At 39.3% G+C, this 22,579-nt stretch overlaps 1 protein-coding gene across 1 annotated transcript in view; it reads right to left on the bottom strand.

The window, feature by feature from the left end:
• LOC143023110 (uncharacterized) overlaps positions 1 to 22,579 on the bottom strand; it is a 353,433-nt gene that overhangs the window by 251,786 nt on the left and 79,068 nt on the right. The gene's annotated exons all lie outside the window — the stretch shown is intronic.

The raw sequence follows: 22,579 nt of genomic DNA, 5'->3' as shown, positions 1-22,579 counted from the left end.
GTGGTTTAATGCTTGTACGCTTAAAACTGTTTACTGTAGCAATGAACAGAGTTGCTCATTACTAAGTTAATGTTAGAAATATGAAAATATAGCATTTCATGGGATATTTGTGGTGACTTTAAAATCATTGCCTTCTTACTTAGATTACAGGATGTATACACCAAGTAGTCATGTTTTCTTTGCCTATGGGACAGTCGAGCTGATAATGAACACTACTAGCCAGGAAAACTCAATGTTATTAGACAGCCTCTTGTTGACCTTACCAAAGTGTTGCTATACCCACTTCATATAAATCTTGGTTTGGTCAAACAGTTTGTAAAAGCATTAGTTCAAGGTAGAAGAGCATTTCAAGAGATTCGTCTACTCTTTCCAAAAATATGAGAGTTCAAAGTTTAGTGTGGTATATTTACTAGTCCGCAAGTAAGGAGAATGTTGAAGTCAATACACCTTTGAAATTGCAATGAGTACTGTCAAAAGAGAGTCGTGGCATGCATTTCGAGGTAGAGTTCGTGGATTCCCTGGTAACAATAAAGAGGGCTGTGGCCTGAAAGTTGGAAAGGAAATACAGTGTGTATGGGAAAGAGTGGGACGACACTCCTTGTGTATTCGTTGGGAGTAGCTAAGCTAGCTAGAATAGTTTCTTTTTCCTTGTTTAGTTTCATTTCAGTTTACTTAACCACTAGGTTGGTCTGATGCAATGTATACCGGTTGTGGCGGTAACGTCTGGGTTCTTGGTAGACTCTGTGGCCTCCATGCATGGGGCTGTACTCTTTCCTCTTGTCGTTCGCTTGCTTTCGGATGCTCTGGGGTAGTGGGGTCTTCAAATAATTTGCCCCAGATTTGATCCCACATACGGTGGTGTGTAATGTTGAGAGGTTGTTTGTTGATTCTTTTGTGGATTTCTTCAATTGTTTCGTGAAATGGTGGGGTTTAGCCACTGGCAAAGCTGAGGGCTGCACGGACAAAACCCAGTGCTCCAAACGGACAAAACCCCAGCAGAGGCAGGACGATACCCCAGCATTATAAAACCCCAGCAGGTTTAGATGACACAACTTTGGTACTATATGGAAAATATATGGCATTTTTCAACTGAGTTTAATACCAGTAAAAAGTAACTTAGCAGTGTCTCTTCTTGTTAGTTTGGGGGTGAATTCATACCCACCATAGTGACACTCTAATGAGGTGTGAGTACCAGGGTAACATTCATTTTGGTTTATTTTATTTATTTTTTATTTTTGCTCACCCACAAATATGCTTAACATTACTGGGGTTTTAAAATTCCTGCCCTGCTGAGGTTAAGTATCCAGACTGAGGCAGGTGTCGATTCGCTCAACAAATGACAGCTGAGGATTCTGGATTCTGGATTCCAAGGAAAGACCACCTCGCTTGCGCGGGATCGGGTTTTGTGGGAGGGGAAGAATGTCTGTAGGAAAATGAAAAGATAGTAGTGTATAAAAGAGGACTATTGCCACCGGGCGAATTGCGAGCGATTAGGGGCTTATTTGTTGTCGTGGCTTAGGAGAACTGGGCTAGGAACTTGGGCGGCGGCGCCAATGCCGGGAGGAAGAGCAGATTATATCACCAACGAAAGTTTGGAAAATGGTAGGAGACGTAGTAGGAGAGAAAGGGGGAAAAACGGAAAAATCTTTAGTGGGAGGTAAACTGAAATGAGAAGATGTAGTATAAGAGAAAGTGAGAAAGGAAACGAATTTTAGTCGAAGAAAAAGGAAGTGTATATGTTTGTGCGTGGGATGCGGCTATGTTCGTGAGAGGTGTGTGTGTGTAATTTACGGTTAGTGAGTAAATTTCACTTCCCGCGTGTAGAGGGCGTTCCTGATAAGCCCCAGGTAAGGCATGAGAATTCCTGTTTTACCCCAGGTTGGGTTTGAGTAGCCAATAGTAGCGATATTATTATTATTATCATTATTCACATTATTACCATTACTATTATTATTATTACATTATTGCGGCAATCACCAGTCAAGCTGGTGAAGGGGTGTGTTACTTGTAGGTACGGTTATACACGTCTTATCGTGTACACCGCACGTGGGACGGGCGCTGCTGACAGATAGTCTGTACGGTGTGGTCTAGGTGTAACATGTTGTATCAGATGTTAGTGTTTGTCGTGCAGTTTTTCTAGGTGTCTTGAGTGAAGTTTGTGTTTGTGTTGGTTGAGTGGACGGATGTTGGAAATTTGGTGTAGAGACTCAGTGGTTCTGAAGTCGCTCCATCGCGAGCCCGTGATGAACTGGGCAGCGGCATTCTGAACCTTCTGATGCTCGTAGTTATTAGTGGCACATGTCAGCTGGCTTAGTCCCGGGGACTGGCACAGAATCGGTCTGACGAGGGCTAGGTACAATCGACGTTTGGTTCTCAGTGTTGCAGTTTTGAAGCGTCTGAGCTTACCCAGCACAGCCCTAGCCTTCGCTCCCTGCTTGCGGAAGTGTGGGGTCCAGGTAAGGCCACTATCAAGTGTGCTACCCAGCACACGGGTATGGTCCTTCGCTGGGATGTTTGTGTTGTTTATTTTAAAAGGAGTGTTTGTGATTGTTCTGTTGGTTCGTTTGCAGCAGAAGTATACAGCATTGCATTTCGACGCGTTGGTCTTAATGCGCCACTGTTGCTCCCACGCGTGTGCCCCGTCTAGGATGTTTTGCATTACGTGTAACGCTCCCTGCAGCGTTTTGTGTCTGCTTATGTGGTTAGTGTCGTCCGCATACGAAAGAGTTAGAGCCTGGTTGCGAGGATAAGCTGGCTCTGGTAATGGAGATTCCATGAATATCGGTAACTTTTTTATCCGGAAGGTGGATGGTGATTGGCTGGATTGCTGCGGGTTAGGTACGGTCTGTCCTCCCATTGGCTGAGCGGTGCGTGACGTCATCAGTTTGCCCCCCAGCACCGTAATGGGCGGACGACCTCCTAACGCTAGGTAACGCTTGCAGGTCATGGGCTTGTATATTGAGATTTGGGAAAAGATCTTTTATGAACAGAGCCTCCAGGATAGGTAGTCTTGTAGGGTCTTGGTGACCAGTGGCTAAAATTTCCGTGTTGTTGACCGACCAGGGTTTCCCTTCGTCTTAAGATGGTGTGCTGAGTATCTTTGGAGTGACTCTTAGGAGCACCTGCTTCATGGTGGTCATGCCAATATAGGAAGAAGGTTGGGCTGCGCAGTCCCCAAGGTTACACGTATACCTATATATGGCATGAGATCTCTGAAATTTATCGTTGATGGGCTTGTTGTTGTTCTTGATGAATAGGCTTGATGTCTTCTTATTTTGGTAATATATGGTAAAAACAATTTTGGTGTCTGCGGAAGTCGGCTTGGTGTTCCTTCTGATTATTTGCTTCATAATTCTCTCATCTGCCTTGTATGCCGTGGAGAAGAATGATTTATAAAGTATATTAATGATATTTTTTGGTGCTTGGTCATCTTCCTTTTTTAGGTATCACGTGCCCACTACCTTCCTAGTTATTTTTTCAATATCTTTGTTGGCAAATCCGTTGTTGATGAGGACTTGCGTGGCCCTTCCTTTCCAACTCTGAGTGCACGGCCCTCCAGTTGTTGCAGTGTGTGGGTGGGGGCTCTTCTAACAAAGGCAACTTTTGTCGAACTCTTGTACCTCTGAGGGCACTCGCTCGCTTGATCCATTTAGGCAATGTCGTCCTTGATTGGTGGACTTAACATAAACCGAGGTGTTGAAAGTTTCTGATACCTTATCCCTCCAGGTACTTGGATAACTATATTTAATTTAAAAAGAATATATTTTGGTTAGGGTTAAGGGTTAAGATGGGGTGTGGTTACGTTAAGGACTATTCATGAACTTGCGACAACGCGCGGGTAATTTGGCTAGTATACATATATGTTCGTAATAACAAATTTATTCATATATATTTCTATTATACAAAAATGAAATATCATTTCATAAAGTGATAAACACGAAATGAGATTTTCGTACTGCGAGAGCGACATGACGTCATGACGCACAAAAGGTTACTTTGCGTGGGTTTGTGCTAATCTCTTTAGTTTTCATTTCGTAATTTATTCAAATATATTTCTTTTATATAAAAATCGTGAAATATAATTTCATAAAGTGATAAACACGAAATGTAACAGTTTATGAGATTTTTTTTATTTTGTAATTTATTCAAACAAATTTCTTTTATATAAAAAACGTGAAATGATTTCATAAAGTGATAAACACGAAATATAACAGTTTATGAGATTTTTGTACTGCGAGAGCAAAATGACGTCATAACGCACGACAGGTTACTTTGTGTGGGTTTGTGTTAATCTATTTAATTTTCATTTTTTAAAGTCAAACATATTTCTATTATATAAAAAAGGTGAAAAATAATTTCATAAAGTGATAAACACGAGATATAACAGTTTATAAGATTTTTGTACTGCGAGAGCGACATGACGTCATAACGTGCGAAAGGTTACTTTGCGCGTGTTTGTTAGTTTTCATGTTGCAATTTATTCAAATATATTTTTATTTTATGTAAAAAAAACGTGAAATATAATTTCATACAGTGGTAAACACGAGATATAATAGTTTATGAGATTATTGTATTGCATGAGCGACATGACGTCATAACGAGCGAAAGGTTACATTGCGTGGGTTTGTGTTAATCTATTTAGCTTTCATTTTGTTGCTTATTAGAATATATTTCTTCTATATAAGTAACGTGAAATATAATTTCATAAAATGATAAACACAAAATATAACAGTTTATAAAAAAATTGTACTGCTAGAGCGACATGACGTCATAACGTGCGAAAGGTTACTTGGCGTGGGTTTGTGTTAATCTATTTAGCTTTCATTGTGTAATTTATTCATATATATTTCTTTTATATTAAAAACGTAAAACACAATTTCATAAAGTGATAAACACGAAATATAACAGTTTATAAGACTTTAGTACTGCGAGAGCGACATGACGTCATAACGTGCGAAAGGTTACTTTGCATGGGTTTGTGTTAATCTATTTAGTTTTCATTTTGTAATCTATTCAAATATATTTTTTTATATAAAAACGTTATATACAATATAATAAAGTGATAAACACGAAATATAACAGTGTATGAGATTTTGGGACTGCGAGAGCGACATTACGTCATAACGCGCGATAGGCTACTTTTGAGAGAGTTTGTGTTAATCTATTTAGTTTTCATTTTGTAATTTATTCAAATATATTCATTTTATATAAAATACGTGAAATATAATCAAATAAAGTGATGAACACGAAATATAACAGTTTACGAGATTTTTGTACTGCGAGAGCGACATGACGTCATAATGATTGAAAGGTTACTTTGCGTGGGTTTGTGTTAATCTATTTAGTTTTCATTTTTTTAAGTCAAACATATTTCTTTTATATAAAAACGTGAAACATATTTTCATAAAGTGATATACACGAGATATAACAGTTTATAAGATTTTTGTATTGCGAGAGCGACATGACGTCACATCGCGCGAAAGGTTACTTTGTGTGGGTTTGTGTCAATCTATTTAGTTTTCATTTTGTAATTTATTCAAATATATTTCTTTTACATAAAAAACGTGAAAAATAATTTCATAAAGTGATAAACACGAGATATAACAGTTTATGAGATTCTTGTACTGCGAGAGTGACATGACGTCATGACGCGCGAAAGGTTATTTTGCTTGAGTTTGTGTTAATCTATTTAGTTTTCATTTTGTAATTTATTCAAATATATTTATTTCATATAAAAAACGAGAAATATAATATCATAAAGTGATAAACACAGTATATAACAGTTTATAAGATTTTTGTACTACATGACGTCATAACGCGCGAAAGGTTACTTTGCGTGGGTTTGAGTTAATCTATTTAGTTTTCATTTTGTAATGTATTCAAATATATTTCTTTTATATAAAAAACGTGAAATACAATTTCATAAAGTAACAAACACGAAATATGACAGTTTATAAGATTTTTGTATTGCGAGAGCGACATAACGTCATAACGAGCGAAAGATTACATTGCGTGGTTTTTTGTTAATCTATATATTTTTCATTTTGTAGTTAATTCGAATATATTTCTTTTATGTAAAAAACGTGAAATATAATTTCATAAAGTGATAAACATGAAATATAACAGTTGATAAGATTTTTGTACTTGGAGAGCGACATGACGTCATAACGAGCGAAAGGTTACTTTGCGTGGGTTTGTGTTGATCTATTTAGTTTTAATTTTGTAATTCATTCATATATATTTCTTTTATATAAAAACGTGATATACAATTTCATAAAGTGATAAACACGAAATATAATAATCTATACTGCGAGAGCGACATGGCGTCATAACGAGCGAAAGGTTACTTTGTGTTAATCTATTTAGTTTTCGTTTTGTAATTTATTCATATATATTTCGTTTATATAGAAAAAAACGTGAAATGTAATTTTATAGAGTGATAAACACGCAATACACCAGTTTATAATATTTTAGTACTGCGAGAGCTACATGACGTCATAATGATCGAAAGTTTACTTTTCATGGGTTTGTGTTAATCAATTTAGTTTTCATTTTGCAGTTTATTCGAATATATCAATTTTATGTAAAAACGTGAAATATAATTTCATAAAGTGATAAACACGAAATATAACAGTTAATAAGATTTTTGTACTGCGAGAGCGACATGACATCATTACGTGCGAAAGGTTACTTTGTTAGGGTTTGTGTTAGGCTGCCCGCACACGAGCCACGCGATGGCGGCAACTATTGTTTATAGTGTCATCATTTTATACTTAAGCACATACATACACAATTCTATAGACATGCATACTTACACAAGAACATACATACATACATAAGAACATACATACATATGAACATACATCCATAAGAAATACATACATAAGAACATATATACATACATAAGAACATATATACATACATAAGAACATACGTACATACATAAGAACATACGTACATACATAAGAACATACGTACATACATACATACGTACATACATAAGAACATACATACATACATAAGAACATACATACATATATACAGAAGAACATACATACATTCAGGCAGACAGGCAAGCAGGCAGATGCATTGACCTTCCAGACAATAGTTAACGTTTTCCTTTCAAATAAATACAATATGTTTTTTACCTTTCTCCTTTTTATCCTCAGGGGAGAGAGTATTCCAATCGCTCACCACAGCCTCACACACCTCACTCCACAACTTTTCTTTTATATTCTTATCGCTGTATTCCTTTAGTTGGAAATCATAAAGAGGTGCTCTCTTCTCGACCTCTACCTCTGTTATTATGAGTGTTTCGCAGTCAAATAACTCTTTTATTACAGACATGACGTAGTGCCAGTGCGCCCTCTCACCACTGCAGTCTGAAAGACACCAAGGCAGCATCAGGCTGGCTGGGTGGCGGCAACGAAATGTTGTTCGTGTGCGAGCTCCCATTTGAAATAACGTTTTCTATCGCCTGCCACAGTTACCGACAATAATTGTGTTGTCGGAGAAATTGATCCGGTCGCAAATACCTCAATTTTTTGTTGTTGTCGCCATAGAGATGTGTGCGTTCTATTTTTTGACAAATTTGTTGTTGTGACAACTAGCAACGAAATGTTGCTCGTGTGCGGGTACCCTTAATCTATATAGTTTTAATTTTGTAATTTATTCAAAATATTTCTTCTGTATAAAAAAACGTAAAATGTAATTCTATAAAGTGATAAACACGATATATAACAGTCTAAGATTTTTGTACTGCGAGAGCGACATGACGTCATAACGTGCGAAAGTTATTTTGCGTGTGTTTGTGTTAATCTATTTTGTTTTGATTATGTAATTAATTCAAATATATTTCTTTAATGCAAAAAACGTGAAATAAAATTCCATAAAGTGATAAACACTAAATATAACGGTTTATGAGACTTTTGTACTGGGAGAGCGACATGACGTCATAACGAGCGAAAAGTTAGTTTGCGTGGGTTTGTGTTAATCTAATTAGTTTTCATTTTGTAACTTATTCATATATATTTCTTTTATATAAAAAAACGTTAGATATAACGTCATAAAGTGATAAACATGACATATAACAGTTTATGAGATTTTTTGTACTGCGACAGCGACATGACGTCATAACGAGTGTAAGGTTACTTTGCGTGGGTTTGTGTTAATTTATTTAGTTTTCATTTTGTAATATATTAAAATATATATTTTTCTATAAAAACGTGAAATATAATTTCATAACGTGATAAATACGAAATATAACAGTTTATGTGATTTTTTTACTGAGAGAGCGACACGACGTCCATAACGCGTGAAAGATTACATTGCGTGGTTTTTTGTTAATCTATATATTTTTCATTTTGTAGTTAATTCGAATATATTTCTTTTATGTAAAAAACGTGAAATATAATATAACACGAAATATAAGCGACATGACCTCATAACGAACGTGGGTTTGTGTTGATCTATTTAGTTTTAATTTTGTAATTTATTCATATATTTATTTTATATAAAAATATGATATAAAATTTCATAAAGTGATAAACACGAAATATAACAATTTATAACATTTTGGTACTGCGAGAGCGACATGACATCATAACGAGCGAAGGGTTACTTTGCATGGGTTTGTGTTAATCTATTTAGTTTTCTTTTTGTAGTTTATTCGAATATATTTCTTTTATGTAAAAAACGTGAAATTTAATTTCATAAAGTGATAAACACGAAATATAACAGTTGATAAGATTTTTGTACTGGGAGAGCGACATGACGTCATAAAGAGCGTAAGGTTACTTTGCATTGATTTGTGTTAATTTATTTAGTTTTCATTTTTTATTTTATTCGAATAGATTTCTTATGTAAAAACGTGAAATATAATATCGTAACGTGATAAACACATTATATATCAGTTTATAAGATTTTTGTATTGCGAGAGCGACATGACGTCATAACGCGCGAAAGGTTACTTTGCTAGGTTTTGTGTTAATCTATTTAGTTTTCATTTTGTAGTTTATTCAAAATATTTCTTTTATATAAAAAACACCGTGAAATATAATTTCATAAAGTGATAAACACGAAATATAACGGTTTATAAGATTTTTGTACTGCGAGAGCGACATGACGTCATAACGTGCGAAAGGTTACTTTTCGTGTGTTTGTGTTAATCTGTTTAGTTTTGATTTTATAATTTATTCAAATATCTATCTTTTATAAAAAAAAATGGAAGTATGATTTCATAAAGTGATAAACACGAAATATAACAGTTTATGAGGTTTTTGTACTGCGGGAGCGACATGATGTCATACGGTGCACGACACAATGTCGAAAGACAGAACGTCGAAACGACAGAATGCCGAAACGACAGAATGTCGACTGCGACAAAATGTCGAAATTTCAGATATCGACCGAAAAATGTAAGCCTGTGTTGACGCTCAACAGCAATACCAAATATCCACCAAAAACTGATGCTATCCCTAATTAACTTTCTTAACTGTACATAAAGTGAATATTCTAATTTCAAAATCAATTGTTGAACTGCATTCATTCGAATACAAAAAGGAGGAAAAACTCTTGTCTGTCCATAAAGTGAATATTATAATTTCCAAATAATGTCCTGATCTACATTCATTCGAATATAATAGAAAGAAAACATGGCAGAATTCTTCGTTGCTAAAAAGGAGGAAAAAAACTTCGATACGAAGGTTTTCTTTACATCAAAGACAAAAGGGAATTGACAACATCAAAAGTGACCAAATTTTCACATTGAATGAGAATCAGACAAGAAACAATGGTCTCAAACTGTCCGGAAATAGATTCAATTTGGAAGTAGGTAGAAACAACTTTGCCAACCGTGTAGTTAATGAATGGAATAAACTTCCTGCACAGGTAGTGCAATGTAGTTCAGTTCGAAGCTTTAAGAATCATTTAGATAAATACCTAAGTAAGATGCTGTAATGATTATAAATTATGTTATATTTGTTTTTGTTTTGTTATAATTTGTCTGTGATTTTCATTTATTATTAGTTATATGTCAATTTATTATCATTTACTGTTTACCTGTTTGTTTGTTATTCAACTATACCTATGCATTTATTTATGTATTTTATTTGTTATTTTTACATTATTATAGTTTTGATTTATAATTATGATTTTTTTTTTTTTTTTTTGCATACGACTTAGATATGGATCAAATGGTCTCCTGTCGGCATGCTCTGCCTTTGTAATCCTTTGTATGTGTTAAGGAAAAAATATAGTGGCGCTGCGAGAACCGTGCCTGTTCAGGAGGAGCTGCTACTGCAGTTGATGATGTGATGGTAACCACAAAAGCTCACAATATACATGTACTAAATCCTGCAAGGGTTAAGGTCCAGCAATCGATGTCCAGGATTAGGCGCATCGCCAAAGAAGAAACTTTGGAAGGGACGACGTCGCGGATGATTTATGCCAAGAAGAACAGGTCTCCAGCCAGCCGCCATGATCTTGCAGAAGAGGTTCGTGGATGGATATCTTCCGGAGGAGGAGCCGAGCATCAAAAGGAGGATTCAGAGGCTGGCTGGCTGGCAGCGTCGTAAAAGCCAGCCGGGCTTACCTCCCTCGTAGTGCTACAGACCTTACCCTACCTGATCCTCCTTACACCAAGACAAAACAAGGGAGGGAGGGAGGGGGGGGGGCACCCTTGGATTATGGCTGACATCAGTTTTGGTAACAATGATCGGATCATAGTGCTTTGTTCAAACAACAACAACAACCTGAGAAATGGATCAAATTCTTTGGAATGGTACGGTGATGGCACTTTTGACGTCTCCCCGGGATTGTTTGATCAACTCTACATCATTTATCGTTATTATCGTCGTCGTCGTCTCCGTCATCATTTATTTTTATCATCATCATCATTATTATCAATCATCATCATTGTTCTTGTCATTACTATTGTTATTAATATAATTTATCATATATTGCTATTACTATTATAATCATTGTTCCCATAATGATTATTATTATCATCATTTCTTGTTTTACTTAGAATCATTACGGTACTAGAAATATGTAAATTATCTAACGAAAAAGGGCGATTCTATTGAAAATGAAAATAATTAGCATTCTTTTCTGAATGGACATTGATCCCCAAGCATAAAAATGCTGCGTTGCCTCTGACCCGAAAGAATGTCGGTGAATGAACTAAAATGTCGACTTTTAAGGTGGATGGCAAGAGGTAGAAAATGGGGACGACAGCCATAGTCGCAGGAGTTATACTTATTTTCTTCTATTTCTTAGGATGTTTGACATATATTATTTCCCCTTCCCTGGTAAAATATGATTTAATTGTTTTTTGTTATATTTTTGAATAAGGATGTTAAGTTTCCCTCTGGAATATTAATTTTTGTAGAGCATCCAACGGGCGCACGACTCCGTGCAACAAGGGCGGATCTACATCACCGCCGGGCAAGTCAGCCTCAACGCGTCAGTCAACATAAGGCGACATGAGAGTGAAATGATGAAAGCCGTGTGTGCGCTTACCTAATCATATTTACCTAATTGTAGTGTACAGGAAAGGAACAACACTCGTGGGGTCCCGTCTCCCAATCTCCAATTACATACATAGTCTTAAATTCATGTATAGTTCGAAATACATCCTTGATTTCCAATTATCGTATTTAGATTTAAATTCATGCATTGTTTGTCTGCCCTGTCCAAAGTAACTCTTCACTTTACCAAAGTAAAAGTGAATATAGCATAAAATAACGTAATATCGCCAATACACTGTTTTCAGCTAAAAAAAAAAAAAAAAAAAAAAATACAATGGAAATCACATTACTCGATACGGTAAAAAAGTAATAAAATTTCAAGCGGGAATATGTTTGACAACCTAAAAGTCATGCTAGACTGGTGAAAGTAACGCTTAATTTTTTATTCCTCAAAAAGATCTGTTTCTATGATATTTTGTCATTGAAATAGCCCAATGTCGTGGGTGAATTATTTAGTGCAATTATGTGAAATGTTTTCACCACTGTTCGACACGACGTCACACGGGAATATATTAGACAACTAAAAATTATGCTAGACTGGCAAAAATTATGCTTAATTTTGTATTCTTCATTATAACATATATTTTTATAATGTTGTTTCATTAGAATAACCCAATGTCATGGGTGAATTATGCCCATTTTAGTATATTGTGTGAAATGTTTTCACGCTTGCGCGACATGACGTCACACGGGAATATATTAGGCAATAATTAAAAATCAAGCTAGACTGGCAAAAATCATGCTTAATCCTTTATTCTTCATAATAAGTTAGGTTTTTATAATATTTTTTCATTAAATAGCCCATTGTCATGGTTGAATTATTATTGTATTATAGAATCTAAAAGTATTGCATTAATATAGACGTTCGTTCCGCAGATCCTGTGGAATCCTAAGGGCCAAATGGTCCCCGCGAACTCGAGGAACTGACTCGTGCAAAGGCCCTTGTCCGCAGAGTCTCAAAGTCCACTCGGAGATGTTGAAAAGAAGGGAGGAGGATGCAAGAGACCATAGGGCCTACACTTGGGAGTTTAATTTCCATTACCACCTGTCTGGTGGCTAGGCAGGAGTTTGGGAACTTACAGAAGAACATAAGAAGAGCATAATAACATAAGAACATGGAGAAGGATGCTGCAGGAGACCATAGGGTCTACACTTGGGAGTTCCGTGCCGTTGTGTAGGCACGTGAATTATGCCCATTTTAGTATATTGTGTGAAATGTTTTCACGACCGCGCGACATGACGTCACACGGGAATATATTAGACAATAATTAAAAATCATGCTAGACTGGCAAAAATCATGCTTAATCTTTTATTCTTCATAATAAGTTAGGTTTTTATAATATTTTTCCATTAAATAGCCCATTGTCATGGTTAAATTATTATTGTATCTAAAAGTATTGCATTAATATAGAACGTAAAAAGTGATGCGTCATTTGTATGTGTGTTCGTATGTGAGTGCATGGGTTTATGCGTCAGTGTGTGTTTGTGTGTGCGTCAGTTTGTGTGTGCGTCAGTATGTGTGTGTATGCGTGTTTGTGTGTGTATGTGAATGTGTGTTTGTGTGTGTGTGACTTAAGTGCCGCATTTGATACTGTCGTGCACAGTATTTTGTTGGAAGACTGTAAAAATATCGGGATTGAGGGGGCTGCTTTGGCATATATTGAGGGTTACTTGGAGGGCAGAAGATATTGTGTACAAGTTGGATACAAGTTGTACAAGTTGTGTACAAGTTGTGTACAAGTTGGAGAATGTTTCTCGGACATGAAGTCGCTGAAAAGAGGAGTACCGCAGGGGAGTGTATTGGGGCCAATACTGTTCTGTATATTATATACTGCTGATTTGGCGAACGCACCGACAAGATATGGGGTTACATTCAAACTATTTGCAGACGACACTCAATTTTATATGTCTCTGAACAGTGTGCGTAGTGTGGAGGCTAAGATATCAGATATTATGTTGGATATTGGTAAATGGATGAGTTCACGACAATTGAAATTGAATACAAATAAAACACAATGTTTGGTAGTTGGCAGGCAACTTGATTTTGAGAGACTAAATATTCGCGACTTATGCATTAATGAAATAGAATTGCCAATGAGTGACAGTGTCAAGGATTTGGGAGTGTTACTGGACAGTGATTTATCCTTTAAAAGCCAAATTGAACAGACTGTGAGAATTGCGGGTTACCACTTACGGAATATTTCTTTTATAAAGAAGTATCTTGATGAAAAGACAATGAAAATGCTTGTTCATAATAATGTACACCTAAGCAAGCTGGACGATTGTAATTCATTATATTATGGCCTTCCGAACTATTTGCTAAAAAAGCCGCAATTGATAATTCATTAGTCTCCTAGACTGATTAATTACTGGACTATCATGGCGCGAAAGAATTACTCCAGCACTGGTTACTGGTCAACACACACACACACACACACACACACACACACACACACACACACACACACACACACACACACACACACACACACACACACACACACATACACATACACACATGGGTGTGTGTGTATGTGTGTATGCGTCAGTGTGTGTGTGTATGTGTGTTTTTGTGTGCGTCAGTGTGTGTGTGTATTTGTGTGTGTGTGTGTGTGTGTGTGTGTGTGTGTGTGTGTGTGTGTGTGTGTGTGTGTGTGTGTGTGTGTGTTTGTGTGCGTCAGTGTATGTGTGTATTTGTGTGTGTGTGCAAATGTGTGTGTGTGTGCGTGTGTGCAAATGTGTGTGTGTGTGTGTGTGTGTGTGTGTGTGTGTGTGTGTGTGTGTGAGTGTGTGTGCGTGTGTGCGTGCATGTGTGTGTGTGTGTGTGTGTGTGCGCATGTGTGTGTGTGTGTTTGTGTGTGTGTGTGTGTGTGTGTGTGTGTGTGTGTGTGTGTGTGCCGTGTGACGTCATGTCGCGCGGTAGAGAAAACATTTCACATATTATACTAAATGGACATAATTCACCCATGACATTGGATATTTCAATGAAAAATATTCTAAAAATCTAATTTATTATGAAGAATAAAAGATTAAGCATTATTTTTGCCAGTCTAGGATAATTCTTAGTTGTCTAACATATTCCCGTGTGACGTTATGTCGCGCGGTCGTGAAAACATTTCACATAATAACCTAAAATGGACATAATTCACTCATGACATTGGGCTATTTTTAATGAAAAAATATTGTACAGCCTAATTCATCATGAAGAATAAAAGACTAAGCATGATTTTTGCCATTCTAGCATAATTTCTAGTTGTTGTCTAACATATCACATTGGTCCACTATTATCTGCTGACGGTCAACTTGAATATTCAAATGAAGAAATGTGTAATCTCTTAAACAATTATTTTAGCTCGGTATTCGTAAACGAAACACCTCAAAGTGAATTCCAAACTGAAACCTGTGAAAAGTCTGGGGTAAACTTACTCACTACGGTAAATATAACAAAAGAAACAATTAAAAGGTGTATAGACAAACTCAAAGTTAATAAAACACCAGGGCCTGACGGTTGGCATCCAAGAATCTTAAAGGAAATGAAAAATGAGATTGTTGTTCCATTAGAAATTATTTTCAAGAAATCCATCATATCCGGAGATGTCCCAAGAGAATGGAAGCTAGCTAACGTTACTCCCATATTCAAAAAAGGTGACAAAAAGAAACCAAATAACTATAGGCCTATTAGTTTGACTTCGATCGTAGGAAAAATAATGGAAACTATCATCAGAGATGCTATCGAATATCATTTGGAAAGTAACCGTTTGATAAATGATAGCCAACATGGTTTTCAGACGGAAACGTTCTTGCGTGACTAACTTACTCGAATTCTACAACACAGTTGTCTCGAATTTTGACAAAAGAAACAATATAGATTTAATATATCTAGACTTTGCAAAAGCTTTTGATACCGTCCCACACGAAAGACTTCTTACTAAATTAGCTTTGCATGGAATAAGTGGTAGCCTATTAGGTTGGACTAGTAATTGGTTGAAAGGTCGAAAACAGAGAGTTGTTTTAAATGGAAAAACTTCTGGATGGAAAAGTGTTGCAAGTGGAGTTCCTCAGGGTTCCGTTCTTGGGCCACTTCTATTCATAGTATATATAAATGATATAGACCATGGACTAAAATCTACTGTTTTCCAAATTTGCTGATGATACAAAACTGTGCGGAGTGGCAAATGATCACTCAAACCAATTAGATATTCAAGAAGATTTAGATAAATTACAGCAATGGTCTGAAAAAGTGGCTAATGAAATTTAACACAAGTAAATGCAAGGTAATGCACATAGGTAAAAATAACAGTAAGTACGATTACAAGTTATTTGGAAATTCGTTAACAAAAGTGGATAGTGAAAAAGATCTCGGCGTAATTATCAGTAACGACCTCAAATCATCCAAGCAGTGTATTTCAGCCTCTGAGAAAGCAAATAAGATTCTGGGATTGATTGCGCGATCTTTTGAATTCAAAAGTCCATCACTCATTAACAAGCTATATAAATCGTTAGTTCGTCCACATTTGGAATATGCTGTTTCCGTATGGTCACCGAATCTCATTAAAGACATTGACAGACTGGAAAAAGTACAACGGCGAGCCACAAAACTGATTCCAAATATCAAAAATAAATCATACGAAAATCGACTTAAGCACATGAATCTGTTTTCCCTAAAAAAAGCGTAGACTCAGAGGTGACTTGATACAGGTCTTTAAGATTTTAAAGGGAATTGACAACATCAAAAGTGACCAAATTTTCACATTGAATGAGAATCAGACAAGAAACAATGGTCTCAAACTGTCCGGAAATAGATTCAATTTGGAAGTAGGTAGAAACAACTTTGCCAACCGTGTAGTTAATGAATGGAATAAACTTCCTGCACAGGTAGTGCAATGTAGTTCAGTTCGAAGCTTTAAGAATCATTTAGATAAATACCTAAGTAAGATGCTGTAATTATTATAATTTATGTTATATTATTTGTTTTTGTTTTGTTATAATTTGTCTGTCTGATTTTCATTTATTATTAGTTATATGTCAATTTATTATCATTTACTATTTACCTGTTTGTTTGTTATTCAACTATACCAATGCATTTATTTATGTATTTTAATTGTTATTTACATTGTTATAGTTTTAATTTATTATTAATATGATTTTTTTTTTTTTTTTTCATCCGACCTAGATATGGATCAAAAGGTCTCCTGTCGGCATGCTTTGCCTTTGTAATCCTTTGTAATATATTTGTGTGACGTCATGTCGCGAGGTCGTGGAAATAGTTCACATAATATAGAAAAATGGGCATAATTCACCCATGACATTGGGCTATTTTAATTAGAAAATATGATAAAAACCTAACTTATTATGACGAATAAAATATTAATCATGATTTAATTTTTAGTTGTTGTCTAATATTTTCCCATGTGACATCATGTCGCGCTGTCGTGAAAACATTTCACATGATATACTTAAATGGACATAATTCACCCATGACATTTGCCTATTTTATTGAAAAACAATGATAAAAACATAATTTACTATGAAGAATAAATGATTATGCATGATTGATTCCATTCTAGCATAAATTTTAGTTGTCTAAATCATTCCCGTGTGACATCATGTAGGTACGGGCACAAAATTTTCATTTTTTTTTTAATTCTTAAATTATTGTTGCATATGAAAGGCAATCTTATTAGAAACAAAATGCTTTGTAAATTTTTGAAATAGCTCAAAAAATAAGTGAGATACGATTTTTTTAATTATTTTTTTAGCCCGCATTTTTGGCTGGACTTCACCATAGCAAAATGTTAGAATTAAGGGTGGTCATTTGTAAAGATTTCGGTAAAGAAATACACGTTAACTCTAAACCACTGGTCCAATTTGATTAAAATTCGGAATACTTGGGTTTTAAGGATCAACAAATCACATGAGTATTCCAAAAACAATGCAAGACATCTCCATCATACCATATTTGCCTTTTCATGGCAACCGTGAAGTTGTAAATTTTCAGATTATCATAAAAAAAAATCCAAACCCCTGGCCCAACTGACATGCAACTTGGCATTTAAAGGTTTTATGGGTCAATAATACGCCTGAGCATATCAATAACATTGCAGGACCTTCTTCTGATACACATTCTTACTAACACCTATCACGTTGCCATGGCAACTGTTGTCGAGAAAGAGGAGGAAGAAGAGGAGGAGGAGGAGGAAGAAGAAGAGGAAGAGGAAGAGGAGGAGGAGGAAGAAAAAGAGGAGGAGGAAGAAGAAGAGGAGGAGGAGGAAGAAGAGGAGGAGGAGGAAGAAGAAGAAGAGGAAGACGAAGAAGAGGAGGAGGAGGAAGAAGAGAAGGAGGAAAGAATAGAGGAGGAGGAAGAAGAAGAAGAGGAGTAGGAAGAAGAAGAGGAGGAAGAAGAGGAGGAGGAGGAAGAAGAGGAGGAGGAGGAAGAAGAGGAAGAGGAGGAAGAAAAGGAGAAGGAAGAAGAGGAGGAGGAGGAAGAAGAGGAGGAGGAGGAAGAAGAGGAGGAGGAGGAAGAAGAGGAGGAGGAGGAAGAGGAGGAGGAGGAAGAAGAGGAGGAGGAGGAAGAAGAGGAGGAGGAGGAAGAAGAGGAGGAGAAAAAAGAGGAGGAGGAGGAAGAACAGAAGGAGGAGGAGGAGGAAGAAGAGGAGGAGGAGGAGGAGGAAGAAGAGGAGAAGGAGGAGGAGGAGGAAGAAGAGGAGGAGGAGGAGGAGGAGGAAGAAGAGGAGGAGGAGGAGGAAGAGGAGGAGGAGGAGGAGGAGGATGAAGAAGATGAGGAGGAGGAGGAAGAAGTGGAGGAGGAGGAGGAGGAAGAAGAGGAGGAGGAGGAGGAGGAGGAAGAAGAGGAGGAGGAGGAAGAAAAGGAGGAGGAGGAGGAGGAGGAGGAAGAAGAGGAGGAGGAGGAAGAAGAAGAGGAGGAGGAGGAGAAGGATGAGGAAGAGGAGGAGGAGGAGGAGGAGGAAGAGGAGGAGGAGGAGAAAGAAGAGGAGAGGACGAGGAAGAGAAGAGGAGGAGGAGGAGGAGGAGGAGGAAGAAGAAGAGGAGGAGGAGGATGAGGAGAAATATGAGGAGAAGGAGAGAGGAAGAGGAAGAGGAGGAGGAGAGAGGAGGAGGAGGAGAAGAGAGGACGAGAGAGAGGAGGAGTTGGAGGAGGAGCAAAAAGTAGAGGAGGAGGAGGAAGAAGAGGATGAGGAGGAGGAGAAGGAAGAACAGGGAGGAGGAAGAGGAGTGATGATAGTAGGAAGAGGAGGAATAAGAGGAAGAGGATGAAGAGGAGGAGGAGAAGGAAGAGGAGGAAGAGGAGGAGGAGGAGGAGGAGGAGTAGGAGAAAGAAGACAAGGAAGATGAGGAAGATGAGGAGGAGGAGGAGGAAGAAGGAGAGAAGGAGAGAGGAGAAGAAGAGGAAGAGAAGAAAGGAGGAGGAGGAGGAACTAGAGAGGGAAGGAAGAGGAGGAGGAAGAGAGGAGAGAACACGAGGAAGAGGAGGAGGAAGGAAAATAGGTGGAGGAGGAGGAAAGGAAGAAGAGGAGGAGGAGGAGAAGAAAAGAAGGGAAGATGAGAAGCGGAGAAAATAGAGGAGGAGGAAGATGAAGAAGAGGAGAAGGAGGAGAGGAGAAGGAAGAGTAGCAAGAGAGAGAAGAAAGAGGATGAAGAGGAGAGGAGGAGGAGGAGGAAGAAGAGGAAGAGTAGGAGGAGGAGTAGGAGGAAGAAGAGGAGGAGGAGGAGGAAGATAACTAAGAGAAGAGGGAGGAGGAAAAGAAAAAGAGAGGAAGAGGAGAAGAGGAGAAGAAGAGGAGGAAGAGGAGGAAGAAGTGTGAGAGAAGGAGGCAGAAAGAGGAGGGAGGAAGAAGGAAGCAGAGGAGGAGGAAGAGGAGGGAAGAAAGGAGGAGGAGGGAAGGATAAAAGGGAGAAGAGGAGGAGGAGAAAAAGAGAAGAAGGAGGAAGAGGAAGAAGAAGAACAGGGAAGAGGAGGAGGGAAGAACAAGAAGAGTGAGGGAGGAGGAGGAACAAGAGGAAAAGGAGGAGGAGGAGAAAGAAGAGGTAGGAGAGGAGGAAGAAGAGGAGAAAGAGGAAAGGAGGAGAAGAGGAATGGAGGAGGAGGAAGAGAAAACGAGGAGGAGGAAGAGAGAGAAGGAGGAAAAGGAGGAGAAGAGGAGGAGGAAGAGGAGGACGAGGAGAAGAGGAGGACGAGGGGAAGGAAAAGGAGGAGGAAGAGAAAGAAGAAGAGGAGGAGAGGAGGGGAAGGAGGAGAAGAGGAGAGGAAAGAAGGAGAGGAGAAGAGGTAGGAGGAGAGGAGAAGAAGATGAAAAAGGAGGAAAGGAGGATAAGAAGAAGAGGAGGAGGAGGAAGAAGAGGAGAGGAGGAGGAGAAAAAGACGAGGAGGTGAAGCCGAAGGAGGAGAGGAGAGGAACAAGAGGAGGAGGAGGGAGAAGGAGGAAAATAGAGTTAAGGAGGAGGAGGAAGAGGAAGAGGAAGAGAAAGAACGCGAAAATGAGGAAGAAGAGGAGGAGGAAGAGGAAGAGGAGGAGAAAGAGGAAGAAGAGGAGGAGGAGGAAGAAAGAAGAGGGAATAGGAGTGGGAGGAAGAAGGGGAGGAGGAAGAGAGAAGAAGTGGAGGAAGGGAGAGGAGGAGAAGAAGAGGATTGAGGAGGAGAGAAGAAGAGGAGGGAGGAGGAGGAGGAAGAAGAGGAAGAGGAGAGGAAGAATAGGAGAGAGGAGGAAGTGGAGGAAGAGGAGGAGAAAAGAAGAGAAAGATAGAGAGGAGAGAGGAAGAGATGGAGGAGGAAGAAGAGAGGAGGAAGAAAGAGGAGGAGGAGGATGACAGCAGAAGAGGAGGAGGAGGATGAGGAAGGAGGGAAGAATAAAGGAAAGAAAGAAGAAGAGGAGGAGGAGAAGAAGAAGAGAGGAGGAGGAGCAGGAGGAGGAAGGAAGAAGAGAGGAGGAAGAAAAAAGGAGGCGGGGAGATAGGAGGAGGAGGAGGAGAGAAGAGAGGAGGAGGAGGAAAAAAGAGGAGGGAGGACGGAGAGGAGGAAAAGAAAAAGAGGAAGAGGAGAGGAGGAGAAAACAGAGGAGAGGAGGAGGAAGGGGAGGAGGAGAGGAAGAGGAGGAGGAAGAAGAAGAAAGAGGAGGAGGAGGAAGAAGGAGGAGGAAAAGCGAAGGAGAGGAAGAAGAGGAAGAAGAAAAAGAGGAGGAGGAGGAAGAAGAAAAGGATGGAGAGGAGGAGGAGGAGGAGGAGGAGGAGAAAGAGGAAGAGAGGAAGAGAGGATGAGGAGAAGAAGAGGAGTAGGAGAGAAAAGGAGAAGAAGGAGAGGAGGAGAAGAGTAGGAGGAAGGAGGAAGGAGGAGGAGGAAGAAGAGGAGGAGGAGGAGGAGGAAGAAGAGGACGATGAGGAGGAGGATCAAAAGGAGGAAGAAGAGGAGGAGGAGGAGGAAGAAGAGGAGCGGGAGGAGGAGGATGAGGAGGAAGAAGAGGAGGAGGAGGAGGAAGAGGAAGAAGAGGAGGAGGAGGAGGAGGCGGAAGAAGAGGAGGAGGAGGAAGAGGAAGAAGAGGAGGAGGAGGAGAAGAGGAAGAAGAAGAGGAGGGAGAGGAAAGAAAAGAGAGGAGGAAGAAGAGGAGGAGGAGGAAGAGAGAGGAGGGAGGAAGAAGAGGAGGAGGAGGGAGTAGAAGAGGAGGAGTAAGTGGAAGAGAATGAAGGAGAGGAAGATGAGGAGGAGGAGGAAAGAAGAAGAGGAGATGAGAGAGGAGGGGAGGAAGAACATAGAGGAGGAGGACGGAGGAAGAGAGAGGAGGAGGATAGGAGAGGGAAGAAGAGGGGAGGAGGAGACGAAAGAAGAAGAGGAGGAGGAAGGGAAGAGAAGAGGAAGAGGAGGAGGAAGAAGAGGAGGAGGAGGAGGAAGAAGAGGAGGAGGAGGAGGAGGAACAAGAGGAGGAGGAAGAGGAGGAAAATGAGGAGGAGGAGGAAGAGGAAGTGGAGGAGGAAGAAGAAGAAGAGGAGGAGGAAGAAGAGGAGGAAAGAGGAGTGAGGGAGGAGGAGGAAGAAGATGAGGAGGAGTTGAAGGAGAGAGGAGGAAGGAAGAGGAGAAGGAGGAAGAAGAAGAAGATGAGTAAGAGGAAGAGAAAGAAGCAGAAGAAGAGGAGGAGGAGGAGGAGGAAGAAGAAGAAGAGGAGGAAGGAGGAGGAGGAGACGAAGGAACAGGAGGAGAGGAGGAGGAAGAAAGACAGGAGAGGAGGAGTAGGAGGATGAAGAGGAGGAGGAGGAGTAGGAGGAAAAGGAAGAAGAGGAGGAGAAGGAGGAAGAAGAGGAGGAAGAGGAGGAGGAAGAAGAGAAGGAGGAGGAGGAGGAAGAAGAGGAGGAGGAGGAGGAGGAAAAAGAGGAAAAGGAAGAGGAGGAAAATGAGGAGGAGGAGGAAGAGGAGGAGAGGAGGAGGAGGAGGAGGAGGAAGAAGAGGAGGAGGAGGAAAAAGAGGAAAAGGAAGAGGAGGAAAATGAGGTGGAGGAGGAAGAGGAAGAGGAGGAGGCGGAGGAAGAAGAGGAGGAGGAGGAGGAGGAAGAAGAGGAGGAGGAGGAGGAAGAAGAGGAGGAGGAGAAAGAAGAGGAGGTGGAGGAGGAAGAAAAGGAGAAGAAGGAGGAGGAGGAGGAAGAAGAGTAGGAGGAGGAGGAAGAAGAGGAGGAGGAGGAGGAGGAAGAGGAGGAGGAGAAGGAGGAGGAGGAAGAAGAGGACGAGGAGGAGGAGGAGGAAAAAGGAGGAAGAGATGGGAGAGGATGGAGGGAAGAGAGGAAAATGAGGAGGAGGAGGAAGGAAGAAGAGAGGAGAGGGAGGAGGAGGAGGAAGAAGAGGAGGACTGAAGGAGGATGAGGAAAGGAGGAAGAGGAGGTCAGGAGGAGTATAGGAGGAAACGAAAGAGGAGGGAGGAGGGAGAAGAGAAAGAGGGAGGAGGAGGAGAGGAGGAAGAAGGAGGAGGAGGAGGAGGAAGAGGAGGAGGAGGAGGAGGAAAAAGAGGAGGAGGAAGAGGAGGAAAATGAGGAGGAGGAGGAAGAGGAAGTGGA

The sequence above is a fragment of the Oratosquilla oratoria genome, unplaced genomic scaffold, assembly GCF_046742065.1.
Source record: "Oratosquilla oratoria isolate Oo_2021 unplaced genomic scaffold, ASM4674206v1 SCAFFOLD45, whole genome shotgun sequence".
Classification (NCBI taxonomy): Eukaryota; Metazoa; Arthropoda; class Malacostraca; order Stomatopoda; family Squillidae; genus Oratosquilla; species Oratosquilla oratoria.
This window is presented reverse-complemented; position numbering and strand designations above follow the sequence as displayed.